The 14,881-nt window shown below is 40.5% G+C and overlaps 1 long non-coding RNA gene across 1 annotated transcript; it reads left to right on the forward strand.

Annotated features, from left to right (window-relative positions):
* Positions 1-1,203: 1,203 nt before the first annotated feature.
* Positions 1,204-11,311, forward strand: LOC138751429 (uncharacterized). Its single transcript, XR_011349915.1, has 3 exons — positions 1,204-1,454; positions 7,018-7,066; positions 10,706-11,311. It is a non-coding gene; the product is annotated as an uncharacterized lncRNA (long non-coding RNA).
* The last annotated feature ends 3,570 nt before the right edge of the window (positions 11,312-14,881 follow it).

Below are 14,881 nucleotides of genomic sequence, written 5' to 3' on the forward strand. Positions count from 1 at the left end.
ACTTTAACATTGCAAATTTAAAACTGCAGATCATAGTCTCTGGAACCAGAAGTTGATGGCATTCTACTTTCAGTTGGCTTGTCAGTTCATAAGGATGAGATACTTTTAACCCAGGGACTGCCTGTACAACCCTGAAATTGTTTTTTTTTCTGCAGGCCAGGTAGAATTGCTACATATTGATAACTGTAAACTGAACTCAAGAAGAATCATATGTTTGCATAAGGGAGAAATGTAAGCAAAACAAAAAAGAAATGTAAATATACTGTAATACAAAATAATTCTGTAATAAATAATGTTTATAGTAAAAGTCCTAAATTGAGTTGTTTTGGAGGCTGATGGTGGAGGGCAGTAGCTGTTAGTGAACCTGATGGTACGAGTCTTATAGCACCTATGCTTCTTACGTGATGGCAGCAGCGAGAACAGAGCATGCCTTAGGTTGTGTGGTTACTTGATGATTGCTGACGCTCTCTGACAGTAGCATTCCTTGTATATGTTCTCATGGTGGGGAGAGTTTTCCTTGCAATGTACTGGGCTGTGTCAATTATCTTTTGCAGTGCTTTCCGCTCAAAAGTATTGGTGCCCCCATACCAGGCCATGATGCAGCTGGTCTGCACACTTTCCACGACATATCTGTAGACGTTTGTCAAGATTTCTGATGTCATACTGAACCTCCACAAACACCTGAAGAAGAGGTGCTGACTTGCTTTCTTCATGATGACATTAGTACGATGGATTCATGAAAGCTCCGCCGAGATGGTGATTCCGAGGAATTTAAATCTGTTCACCCTCTGCACCACTGATTCCTGCAATGATTGCTGGATTGTATACTTTGGTTTTCCCTTCCTAAAGTCTACAGTCAGCAACTCGGTTTTGTTGACAAAGAGAGAAAGCTTGTGAGTATACCATTCACCTAATTTTTCAATCTCCCTCCGGTGTGCTGACTCATCACCCTGTTTTATACAGCCCACTTCTGTTGTATTGCTAGCAAATTTGTAGATGGTTTTGCTGTTGTACCAAGCCACACAGTTTAGGCGTAGAACGAGTAGAGAAGAGGATAAGTAGGCAATCCGGTGGTGTTGATAGAAATTATGGAGGAGATGTTTTTGCCCATCTGCACTAATTGGTGTCCTTCAATTATGAGGTCATAGTATAAAGGTGTGGCATTGTGTTGTGCATAGAGTCACTATAACAATTCACCACAGATGCAGTATAAACTATATTTCAAATGCAAAACAAAATATGATAATCTGCTACTTCTATTGTAATTAATAAGAGCTGATCTCTGTTTAGCAATATTCCCTGGACTGGTGCTGTGGTGAATTCTCTCTGATTTTTTTTGAGCTTGTGATTAATTTCTGGTTTACTTCTGGTCATATACCTTGCAATATTGGCTCCTGTGAAAACAGATGTTTTTGCAACAAGGTTTTGCTTTTCAACTTTTTTGTGCTAAAGAGGTATGGATATTGCAATTCAGTTGTCCTCATGGAAATTATACTGTGAAAAAGTGGTGGCAAGAGAAGTCTGTATTGGTAGCCTCTAAAATTGCGTTTCATTTCAAGAGAATTCCTTAAAAATAATTGGAGCTGGTTGGAAAAAATATATGTCATTGCTGCTGTGATATAATACATTCTACTTCAGGTGACCAAGTATTTTGTTTATCAGAAAAAGTACAGTACTACTTTAATTTTATCCATTCTGCTTTATGACAAAGATATTTGCTGATTTTCAAAAATGTCTATTTTTTTCATTTTTTAAAATTCAATGGGCAGTTTAAATTATTTTGTACCTGTGGTCATTAGTTTTCAGCTTTATGAGCCACATTGTTAATATAATGTCTAGACCTGAGACCTAAGGCAGCAGGAGATCTCGGTGGATGCCAATTTTTTTCTTGTATTCAAGAAATGTGAATAGTCTTCACATTACAGTTAACCTGGTCCAGATGGTTTATTTTAATGCTTTTCATGTACCATTTAGCAACAGCACAGCGTTTTGTTTCAAAGAGTTTTGTCTTGCTTTAAGTCATAGTTGCAAAATGATTCATAACTACCTTGTGGTAACTAAAGCCTCAAAGCAGATATTATTCCACAAGATATTTTCTCTCTCATTCTTTGCATTTCCATTACATCTTTATTGCAAAACCACCTACTGAGAACTAGAATGTTGTGTTTTTATTTTGGTCCCAAAAATTCCAGCTACAATATACAAAGGTTCTGGTCAATATAATCAAAATTGGTTTTGATTTTGATAATGAGCACACAGCAATACTGTAAATAAACAGGCATCATATTGCTTTTATTACTGATCACTCCAAAGTAAATTGTTGCTAGCATCTATTTCTATGAATCACTGTACATTAGTAGGTTCTATGTTGCAGATGTGCAGAGTGCAACTTCAGCATAGCACAAATATTGGGAACATACTAAGTTTGGGAATTAGTCGAGGGTGGGGAGAGATGCCACACAGTATTAACGATAAATATAAATTGGGTAAATTAAGAACAAATAAATCATTATTTTAAAAAAATAAACCATTCAGTTAGCCAGGCATTGTGTTGACCAGAGAGTTTTTGAAATTTTGGTTTTAACTAATAAAGAGTGGAATAATAATGCTTCACTCCTTTTGTCTAAAATCATATGCTGTATGGTAATTGTAGATTCTATGCAGCAGGGTCTCAGCATAACTGGTCAGCTGTACAGACACAATGGTTTTTCTGGTTGTCCCAATGCTCCATGCAGCTCTCAAAACTGTTGCGAATATTAAATTCATTAAAATTATTAGAGATCTGTCTAAAAATACAGCAATGTTAACATGATATTTTTTTAATGAAAAACCAATACTATAAATACAATTGAATGCTTAAACCAGTGGTTCTCAACCTTTTTCTTTCCACCCACATACCATTTTAAGTATTCCCTATGCCATAGCTCTCTGTGATTTAGAAAGGGATTGCTTAAGGTGGCATGTGAGTGGAAAGAAAAAGGTTGAGAACCACTGGCTTAAACAAAATAAATGACTCAAATAGCTGTATATTTCTTTCTCTGAGCAGTCTTTTTTTTTCCCCATGTATGTTAATCAGCCCAAAAAACAAAAAATACTGGTCAGGCAGTAGCTATGGAAAGAGAAACAGAGTTAACATTTTAGATTGAAGTCCTTCATTTGAGCTGAGAAAGAGAGAAAGGCACATTTCTTTTACATTGCAGAGAAGGTGGGAAGAGGGGTGGATAGGACAAAGAAACCAGGTCACATGGATAAATAAGGAAAGTTAGATAGTAATTACCTTCTTCAAATAAAATTTAAAAAAAAACATGATCTCATAGGCCTACACTGAGAGATTTTTTGATTTTTTTTTTAAAAAGCAGGCTGATTTCTGTGGAGTTAAATAGGAAAGTCTGTAGTTGCTGTGATGGTTGATTGATATCTTCAGATGAAAATAAGATTTGGGTAGTTTTAAATAGCTTTTATACTGTCCCAATGCTGTGTAAGAAATGAAAGCAAGAGAATGATATTCTCTCCTTCATGTCTGCTAAGCCATTCAGTAAGACCATGAATGTTTTACATCACTGCCTCTTTTCTGGATGTCCCATATCCCCTGATTCCTCTAATATTGAAAATTCTATCAATCTCCATTTTGAATGTACCTCAATGTACAAGGGAATTCCAAAGATTCATTACCCCTTGCTTGAAGAAATCTCTTTCACTTCATCTTTGAATGGCTGACGCCTCACATTCTGTGATCCTGATTCTGGATAGATACCCCCAGGGCAAACATCATCCCTGTCAAGGCCAATATTTTTGTTTCAATAGATTCAAAGAGATTATAGGCCATGATTGTTTAATCTCTCCTCAAAGAGATTTCATCCCAGGGATCCTGAAAAACATTTGCTGTACATTCCATCATTGTAGTGTACTGGCAGGGCCCAGTATTGCTGGGATGCTTCAATATTACATGGAAAAATCACCAGTCTGATCCCACTCCAAATCGGGCCCAATATCAAATCTTAGACTCCACTAATTACAGGTCTGTGTATTAGAGAAAAAGGAAAAGGTGGTGAAAATTTTTTTTAAAGTTTGTCATATTTTTGTTCCTTTATATTTTGTCATTAAAAAAAATTTCTTCTACATTTTTAATGTTTAGATTTTTTAAAACTGCAAAAATTAGTTTCAACTTCCAGCTCTGCATCTGTGACCTAGTTGCTGCCCAACTCCAGGGTCCATTGAGTTCAGTTATCTCCTTCTGTTCCAGGTGGATGCAGACAGAAGACCCAGGCTGTGGGTCAGGTCCAGCACAATTTGATCCAATATGTGGGTCAAGAGTCAGACAGGCCAGAAATTCCAATGAGAATTTTTATAAAATGCTATAGCCTCTTGGCAGAATTATTGGGAAAATTGTGATCAACTTACTGAGGTTGTGAGTGGAACTGCATCGAAAAGTTGAAAACCTACTTAAAGGACAAATTGGGAAGCAGACTGAGATTACCAGAAGGAAGCAGCTTTGAATATAACCATATAACCATTTACAGCACAGAAACAGGCCAGTTCGGCCCTACTAGTCTGTGCCGAACATCACCTCCCACCTAGTCCCACTGACCCATATTTGGCCCATAACCCTCCACACCTCTCCCATCCATATACCTATCCAAACTTTCCTTGAATATTAGCATCGATCTCGCTTCTACCACCACTGCTGGAAGTTCATTCCACACTCCCACCACCCTCTGCATAAAGAAATTCCCCCTCATATTTCCCTTATTTTCCCCTTTTACTCTCAATCTATGTACTCTTGTTTGAATCTCCCCCTCTCTCAGTGGAAAAAGCCTATACACATTGATTCTATCTTTCCCCCTTATAATTTTGAATACCTCTATCTAATCACCCCTCAATTGACTATGCTCCAAGGAATAAAGTCCAAGCCTGTTCAACCTTTCCCTATTATCTCAAACCCTGAAACACCGGAAACATTCTCGTAAACCTCCTCTGTACTCTATACTATTTATATCCTTCCTATAATTCAGCGACCTAAATTCCAAATTTGGCTGCACTAATACCTTATACAGTTTCAATATAACATCCCAACTCCACACTGATTTATGAAAGACAACATACTAAATGTCTTCTTCACCACCCTTTCCACATGATTCAACTTTCAGAGAATTATGTACCATGACTCCTAAATCCCTTTGTTCCACTGCACTCCTCAATTGTCTACCATTTAACATATATGTCCTATTTTGATTAGTCCTACCCAAATGCAGCACCTCACATTTATCAGTATTAAACTCCACTTGCCATCTTTCAGCCCGATCTTCTAACTGTTCTGTATCACCCTGTAAGCTTTGATAATCTTCCTCGCTGCCCACAACACTGCCAACCTTTGTATCATCTGCAAATTTACTAATCCAATTTCCCACCTTATCATCTAGATTGTTAATATATATGACAAACAGCAGTGGACCGAGTACCAATCCCTGAGGCACTCCACTCGACACTGGCCTCGAATTCGACAAACAATTTTCCACCAATACTCTCTGGCATCTCCCATCCAACCATTGCTGAATCCATTTCACTACTTCATCATTAATACCTAATGCTTCCACCTTCCTTACTAACCTCTTATGGGGAACTTTGTCAAAAGCCTTACTAAAATCCAAATAGACAACATCCACCACCTTCCCCACATCCTTTTTAGTAACCTCCTCAAAAAACTCAAAGATTTGTTAGACATATGTGATTACAGAAACAATGATAATTAAAAGATTTATAACAAACATGTACATTAAGCTGTAAGAGAAAGAAAATGATGAAATAAGCTATAAACCCAAACAAAAGTGGGGAAAAAGATTTAAACATAAAGATAAAAAATGAAATATGGGAAAAGTTATGCTCTGGAACTATGAAAAATATAATAAATACGAGGTTACACATGATACAATATAATTGGTTACCCAGGCTATATATCACACCACAAAAGTTAAATAAATGGGATCCAACAGTATCAGATAGATGTTTTCGCAGTAAGAAGGAAACGGGAACAACAGTACATGCAATTTGGGCATGTTAGAAAACATCTAAAATCCAGAAAACTCCAAAAACTGGCAAGGGGGGCGCGAGACCGGCAGCGCGAGTCGGGGGGCGGGAGACCGGCAGCGCGAGTCGGGCGGGCGGGAGACCGGCAGCGCGAGTCGGGCGGGCGGGGGGAAGACAGCAGCGCGAGTCGGGCGGGCGGGGGGAAGACAGCAGCGCGAGTCGGGCGGGCGGGGGGAAGACAGCAGCGCGAGTCGGGCGGGCGGGGGGAAGACAGCAGCGCGAGTCGGGCGGGCGGGGGGAAGACAGCAGCGCGAGTCGGGCGGGCGGGGGAAGACAGCAGCGCGAGTCGGGCGGGCGGGGGGAAGACAGCAGCGCGAGTCGGGCGGGCGGGGGGAAGACAGCAGCGCGAGTCGGGCGGGCGGGGGGAAGACAGCAGCGCGAGTCGGGCGGGCGGGGGGAAGACAGCAGCGCGAGTCGGGCGGGCGGGGGGAAGACAGCAGCGCGAGTCGGGCGGGCGGGGGGAAGACAGCAGCGCGAGTCGGGCGGGCGGGGGGAAGACAGCAGCGCGAGTCGGGCGGGCGGGGGGAAGACAGCAGCGCGAGTCGGGCGGGCGGGGGGAAGACAGCAGCGCGAGTCGGGCGGGCGGGGGGAAGACAGCAGCGCGAGTCGGGCGGGCGGGGGGAAGACAGCAGCGCGAGTCGGGCGGGCGGGGGGAAGACAGCAGCGCGAGTCGGGCGGGCGGGGGGAAGACAGCAGCGCGAGGAAGACAGCAGCACAACTGGAAGGGGGTGCGGGTGGATACGGCAGCACAATTCAGGTGGGCTTAAATCTGGCTTTCCAAAATATGGAAAAATCCAAAATTCAGAACACACTGTCCCCCAAGGGTTCCAGATAAAGGATTGTGTACCTGTAATAGCTTCACCCTGCTGTAACCTAACAAAATAAAATAAAGTAAAATTTCAAAACATTTGACTACGATTTCTGAATTTCCAGGGGCTGAAGCAGGAACATACGAGGCAGGCTTTCATTCAAAAGGATAAAGGTAAGACTGGCAGAATTTCATTCTTGGATTTCAAGGATATTATGATTACAGTTTGTTCACACGTGGTGTCTCAATATGTGGAACAATCATTGGTTATGGTACTGTGTAATAATATTCAAACTCATTGATTCTGTAAAAAAACAATGAAATCGGCATTGCACCTTGCCAAATTAGAATAATAATAATGTTTATTGTCATACACATTGTACAATGTACATATGTTCCAATATCCTTACTTGCTGTAGCTGTACAGGTTCTTATAAATAATGATAGTAATCTGATTCAATTAAATTAAGAGAGACAATAAATACACAAGATAAATAATAAATATTCATTTTAATCCTAGTACAAAAAGAAGTGACTTACAATAGTACAGTCAGCCCTTTTGTGCTGTCAGGGCAGTCTATGATTAGTGTACCAAGGGGGAGTTCAAGAGTCTGATAGCTATTGGAAAGAAACCGTTCTTGAATCTAGAGGTGCTCGTTTTCAAGCTTCTGGACCTTCTGCCTGAAGGTATCAGGGAGAAGAGGTTGTGACCTGAGTGATAGGGGTCCTTGATGATGTTGGCTGCCTTCTTGTGGCAGTGCTTCACATAGATGCCCACAATGGATGAGAGGTACGAGCCCTTGTTGCAAATATATAGTGCCTGATATAATTCCTAATTTCTTATGGCCATATGAAAAGATTTGAAAGTCATTATCATTAATAGGTTATGCAACCTTTGCAGTGAGGAGGTGCTTCCTGTCTTGAGGGAAATAAGAGTGGCTAAATCCTTAGGGCCTGACAAGCTATTCCCTCAGACCTTTAGGGATCCTAGTGCAGACATTACAGGGGCCCTAGCATAGGTTTTTAAAATGTCCTTAGACATGGGTGAGGAGCTGGAGGGTAGCTAATCTTGTTTAAGAAAGAGAAAGCATAACCTGGGAAATTATAGGCCAGTGAGCCTGACATTAGTAATGGGTAAGTTATTGGAAAGTATATCCAAGTATCCGGTATCTTAGGATACTTTCCAATAGTGCTGATTAGGACTTTAGTAAGGACTTCAACAAGGTCTTGCATGGAGGATGGTCAAGAAGGTTCAGTCACTCAGAATTCAGAATGAGGTGGTAAATTAGATTAGACTTTGGCTTTGTGGGAGAAGTCAGAGAGTGTTAATAAAGGATTGTCTCTGATAGGAGGCCTGTGCCTCAGGGATTGGTGCTGGGTCCATTGTTGATTGAAATCTATATCAACAATGAGGATGATGTGGTAAATCGATTCAGCAAATTTACAGGTGAAACTAAGATTGGTGGTGTAGTGGACAGTGAAGGAGGCATTCAAAGCTTGCAGCAGGATCTGGACCTGCTGGAAAAATGGGCTGCAAAACGGCAGATGAAATTTAATGCACACAAATAAGATGTGTTGCAATTTGGGAGGACATATCAGGGTAGAATTTGTATGGTAAACTGTAGGCAACTACAGAGTGTGGTAGAACAGAGGGATCTGGGAATTCAGATACATAATTTCTTGAAAGTAGTATCACAGTTAGATAGGATCATAAAGACAGTATTTGACACATTGGCCTTCATAAATCCAAGTACTGAAATCAGGAGTTGGATTGTTATTGTTGAAGTTGTACAAGGTATCAACAATGACAAATTTGGAGAATTGTCTGCAATTTTAGCCATCCACTTACAAGAAGGATATCAAGAAGACTGAAAAATGCAGAGAAAATTTATAAGGATGTTGCTAGGACTTGAGAAGTTGAGTTATAAAGAAAATTTGAATAGGTTAGGACTTTATTTCCTGGAGCAGGAAATGAGGAGAGATTTTATCGAGGTATATAAAATTATGAAGGCTACAGACAGGGTAAATGCAAGCAGGCTTATTCCACTGAGGTTGGGTGAGATGAACGAGAGGGACATGGGTTAAGGGTGAAAGCTGAAATGTTTAAGGGACACATTAGGGGGAACTCCTTCACTCAGAGGAAGTGGATATGCATTTGACCATCACACTGAGCATGGGGGCCTCTCAAGTGCTGTGTGTTTAGTCCACTGCTGTTCTCTCTGCTGACTCATGACTGCAGCAAAACACAGCTCGAACCCGCATCATCAAGTTCCAGTGTCGGGGGCAGAATGAGTGTCAGAGGAGGGCACAGTGCAATGGTCATAAACTTGATCAGTGGGTGGGGGGTACTGTTATCATCATCCGCCCCTCCGATGTTGGTGCTGAGAGCACTGTTTTTATGCCATCAAGTGTCATTAGCCACTAGTGACCCTTGATGTATGCTAGAGACGCCGGAGGGGGTGGGGGTGAGTCTGACTGTGAACAATAGCTGCAACCATTTGTGAGGCAGAGCACCTCGCTTGGGGGGGGGGGGGGGGCAATACTCGCGTTGCTCCCTTGGTGCTGATCCTGTCAAGTTCGCTGATGACATGACCGTGGTGGACCTTATTAGTAAGAATGATGTGTCAGCGAATAGAGAGGAGGTGCACTTGCTAATGGACTGATGCAGAGCCAACAATCTGTATCTGAATGTTAATAAAACAAAAGAGATGGTTGTCAACTTCAGGAGGGCCCAGGGGATCACTCTCCACTGACCATTGACAGCTCTACTGTTGAGAGCATCAAGAATATCAAGTTCCTTGGAGTGCATTTGACGGAGAATCTCACCTAGCCCCTTAACTCTAGCTCCATAGCCAAGAAAGCCCAGCAGTGCCTCTACTTCCTGCGAAGGCTGAGGAAATTTGATCTCCCACCCTCCATCCTCACTACATTTTACAGAGGATGCATTGAGAGCATTCTGAGCAATTGCATCACTGCCTGGTTTGGAAGCTGTTCCACCTCAGACTGTGAGACCCTGCAGAGGATAGTGAAGTCAGTGGAAAAGTTCATTGGCGCTCTCTTCCTACCATGACTGACATCTACAAAACACAATGTAAGCAGAAAGCAGTAAACATTATGAAGGACTTCACGCAGCCCCTCATGTAAACTTTTCTCCCTTCTGCCATCTGGTAGGAGATACCTTACGTCCAGATTGGGCAACAGTTTTTGTCCCCCAAGCCATCAGGCCTCTAAATTCCCAGAACATATGTGGATAGTGTACCATGGAATTTTACTGTATACGTCTTAATATTTTAACTTCTATTTTAACATATCTATGTAAATTTGTTCCATGGTCCTGGAGAAATGCTGTCTTGTCTTTACCATGCAATGCATGATATGAGCGACAGCTAAAGGTAATTTAACTTGATTTTGACATCTACAAAATTTGGATAGATACATGAATGGAGGGGTATGGAGGGCAATAGTCTAGCTACAGGCCAATGGGACTAGGTGGAATAGAAGGTATGTTGAAAAGCCTGTTTCTGTGCTGTAGTTTCTCTGGTTCTATTAACTTAAAACTATAATTACTACCTTTCCACATATGTATTTATTTAGATTTACAGAAGTTAGTTTGTGATCTGCTAATAATTAGTTGCAGAAACTTTTGTAATATACCTGATTGAGGATAGGAGTAACCAACCTTAATGATGTATTTTAAATGTTTGTCAACTACAATTTTAATTCCAATTAGTTTTACACAGAAATGTTTGTTTCAAATGGCATGAATAATTTTCCATGAGTAAAATTTATTTTTGTTTTCCTTATTATTTGCAGGCAACAAGAAGTTCTTTGACTCACCAAGTCAGCTTCTCAGATTATAATAGTTTTAACTCCATCCTTAACAACGTGGAGCTCATTACAGGAGTCTTCCATACTATTGTAGACTCTAGTAAAAATGTAAAAGTTGCAAAAGGTTAGAAAGAATTCTCATTATGCCTTCTGGGACAATATTTTCTGGGGAAACGAGTACATTTTTTCTTTTAAACAATGGCATTTTTCAGCCCAATCTATGACATATTCTTCACTTGGTTAGAGTTCTCTATTCACTCTTTTTAATATTTATTATACTGGATGCCAGGTTTAATGAAGACAGAATCAAACACATGGGAGTTTTAAATGTTCTAACTCACTACACAATTGACTGGAGTAGCACTCTCTAAGAACTACAGATCAGATTAAGTATTTTGTAACTCATAGTAGCAATACAATATGCTGTCCTGGTTCCTTCTGGTGAGATCTAATCACCCTTTATCAACAACTTGATCTTAATGCAATATAGAGCCTACATTAGTTGCATACATTAGCCTACATCTCTTGGGAAGGAAGCACTCAAATTTGCAACTCTCTTGCATCTTGTACTGAAATAGGTAATGTATTTAAATGAAGGAATGGACCTCTTTCTTTATTAAATAAATAATTAATGTGAATGAGACTGTTTAGATAATTTTCTATATTCCGCAGATGAATTTGTTTGCTGCTCAGAAACTTGATCAGGTGACACCTCTGGAAATTAATATTTTGTTTCAGTTATCAGACCTCTACAAATTACGTGGGTGAGCTAGACATGATTGATGACATTGTTATATTAATGTTTGACAGTTAAATATATTAACTTAAAATGGATTCATAAAACAGTTGAAAAAGATTTGATGATTAATTGAAATGAATCATGTGTATTTCCCTAAAATTTGGAGATGAGAGCTGGTATTTAACATATAACTAGATATACAAGACCCAACTGCGCTGGGTGGGTCACGTCTCCAGAATGGAGGACCATCGCCTTCCCAAGATCATGTTCTATGGCGAGCTCTCCACTGGCCACCGAGACAGAGGTGCACCAGAGAAGAGGTACAAGGAACAAGGTAAAGAAATCTCTTGGTGCCTGCCACATTGACCACCACCAGTGGGCTGATCTCGCCTCCAACCGTGCATCTGGGCACCTCACAGTTCAGCGGGCAGCAACCTCCTTTGAAGAAGACCACAGAACTCATCTCACTGACAAAAGACAAAGGAGGAAAAACCCAACACCCAACCCCAACCAACCAATTTTCCCTTGCAACCGCTGCAACCATGCCTGCCTGTCCCACATTGGACTTGTCAGTCACCAACAAGCCTGCAGCAGACGTGGACATACCCCTCCATAAATCTTCGTCTGCGAAGCCAAGCCAAAGAAGAAGAAAGATATACCAGGTGTAGAAAATTTTGCTTCCACTCTATTTACTTTAATGTATTGACTGTTTCAATTAATCGGCTATTTCTGTATATTGAGTCACAATGTTACATTTCTGTCTCTGAAGTATTTTTCAAGTTTAATAATGAAAAGAGAAGATACCATGAAGTGTGTTAATTATCATTGCAAGATTTTTATGAAGTATATTCCATATTTCATCCTCTCCAACGAAACATTTTTGAAAAGTGAATGATTTAGTATGAAGTTGTATTAAGTCTCAAGTATTTAAGAGCAGTGTATCCTAATCACTTCCTCCATTATTTTGGTGTCAATTTTCATCAGAATACTAAAGATTTGCTGAACTTTGGCAGGAGGTCTGAAGAAATCCTGAAGATCTCTTTTGTTTGCATTCCTTTCTGTGGAAACCAAGGAAAACACTCCTTTGGTATATTTCTCATTCCTCCATCCTCATTTCCTTTTTCATCTCCTAATTACTGAACTGAATTGTCTATTTATTGTCCCTGATACCAAGATACAGTAAAAAGCTTTGTTGTGGGCCACTATCCAGATTTGCTTGTCTGTACTCCTTTAAATATATGATTTGTGTTTGTAAAGGCCTTTTCTTCTTCCCCTTGTCAGATTCTCGAACCTTTCTTACACTATTAGTAAGTGATGTTGATTTCCTTAACAATTTTTACACTTTTTTTGTGCTTTTAGTCTGAGTTGTGCTCTACAATTCTTGTTATGTTCTTCTCTGTTGATCTAAGGAGAATAACTATGACATCGAGCTCAAATTTCAGAATTTGCACTCAAATCCATTGCAGGAATATGAATTTGTAACTATTTTAACAACTTTTTTTCTTTGTGCATCATATCTCTCTCCATAGATAGCTCACATTAGCAGACTTTTTTTAATAAAAGCACCTCATGAGGAAGAAGTCCTACCATATAACCTAAGAGAATTAGAGGTGAGGGATCTTGAAATGTGTTGGCATTTTAACTCTACTGTGATAAAAAGCAATAATGAAGGAAGAAGCTAGTTGAGATGCCAAATACTTTACAAATGATAGCATGGAGGTATGAGAAAAGTGGGCTAAACTTAAAAGTAGACAAGTCATCAGGACCAAATTGGATGCAGCCTAGAAATCTAGAGCTGCAGGAGAAAATGGCATGGGTATTTAAATGCTTTTTGGATGGTATCAGAATATTTGAATGTGGCATATGTCACGTCCTAATAAGCCCAACCATAGGCTAGTAAGTTTAACCGAATATACTGTTTAGAACATGCTCTTCTGCCCAACTAGTCCATGCTGACAAATAATGTATTTTGGGCTAATCCCATTTGCCAGCACTTGATCCATAACCCTCTGAGCCCCTCTTATCCATAAATCTGTCAAAATATCTTTGTTGCTGTAATGTTGTTATTGTATCTGCTTCTAAGTTTCCTCTGGCAGCTCATTCCAGATGCAGGCCTCCCACTCGGTGAAAAAAAAATCATCTCGGGTCCCTCCTAAATCATTCTCCTCCCAACTTAAATCTATGCCCTCTGCTTCTAGTGCAATACACAAAAGTGTTGGAGAAACTCAGCAGGTCATGCAGAGTCTATAGGAAACAAAAGTATATAACCAACATTTCGGGCCTGAGCCTTTCATCAAGGTATGAGCAGAAAGCAGGGAGGTGCCTGAATAAAAAGGTGGAGGAGGAAATTAGAAGGAGCAGGAACACAGACCAACAAACAAGATGTTATAGGTGGACATAGCCAAGAGGGCATAACAGAAAAAAAGCTGAGGTGATGGGGTAGAGGGTAGCTTGGGGAGAGAAGGGTGTTGAGAGCTGGAGACAAAGGAATATGTAACGAGAGATGGGAGGGACCTAACAGAAATGAGAGAAGTCGATGTTAATGTCATCTGGTTGGAAGGTACTCAGATGTAATATAAGGTATTGCTCAAGGTGTGGGAATGGGATGTGATATTGAAATGGTTGGACCATTATTACAGGGGACAGAAAAGAGGTGCTCAATGATACAATCTCCCAATCTGCGTTCAGTCTCTCCAATGTAGAGGAGGACTCAACAGGAGCACTGGATGCAGTAGATGACCCATACAGATTCACAAGTGAAGAGTTGCTTCACTTCTAAAGTCTGTTTTGGGCTCCAAATTATGAAGGAGGAGGTGTGGGTGCAAGTGTAGCATTTTCTATGGTCATAGGGATAAGTACCAAGAGGGTGATTAATGGGAAGGGATGAATGGATGAGGAAGTCTTGGAGGGAGCAGTCCACACGGATGATGGAGAGCAGAAGATATGTATGGTGGTTGGAATTGTGTGGGATAATATGTTGGATGCGGAGGCTGGAGTGGTGATAGATGAGGACAAGAGGAATCTTGTCCTTGTTACCTCTAGGGGTGGAGAGGGGCCAGGGCAGATATTTGGGAAATAGAGGAAATTCGGGTAATGACAGTAGAGGTGAAGCAACATATTTTTTGAAGGAGTATATCTTGGATATTCTGGAATGGAAGACCTCAACCTAAGAACAGATGCAGTGGAGATGGAGGAATTGAGAGAAAGGAATACAGTGCCCTCCATAATGTTTGGGACAAAATTATTTTTTTTCCTTTATTTTCCCCTGTGCTCCACATTTTTACATTTGTAATCAAACAATTCACATGTAATTAAAGTGCCCATGCCAGATTATATTCAAGGTATGCATTTTGGTTTGACCATGTAGAAGTTGCAGCAATTGGAAAGATCTCACATTTCAGGGTACCATAATGTTTGGGATA

This window comes from Narcine bancroftii, chromosome 1 (genome assembly GCF_036971445.1).
Source record: "Narcine bancroftii isolate sNarBan1 chromosome 1, sNarBan1.hap1, whole genome shotgun sequence".
NCBI lineage: Eukaryota > Metazoa > Chordata > Chondrichthyes > Torpediniformes > Narcinidae > Narcine > Narcine bancroftii.